This window comes from Protopterus annectens, chromosome 14.part0 (genome assembly GCF_019279795.1).
Source record: "Protopterus annectens isolate FY-2018-M chromosome 14.part0, PAN1.0, whole genome shotgun sequence".
Lineage (NCBI taxonomy): Eukaryota > Metazoa > Chordata > Ceratodontiformes > Protopteridae > Protopterus > Protopterus annectens.
The window spans coordinates 996,463,707-996,463,916 of NC_056748.1; positions in this window are offsets into that span (position 1 = coordinate 996,463,707).

A 210-nucleotide genomic window follows, 5' to 3' on the forward strand; every position below is an offset into this window, starting at 1 on the left:
ATTACTCTGTAAGAATAAAAGCATTTCAGTTCTATATACTTATGTATACACTGAGCAACTCTCTTGGGAATAAAATTTGAAATGTATAATCAGTATCTGTTTATGATAGGATTATAGTAATTGTGATCTCTCCACTTTTTAAACTTTATTTGTGTAAAAGTAAAAGTTGCTGGTAATTTGGACTGTGTAAATCAGTTAACATTTTAATAT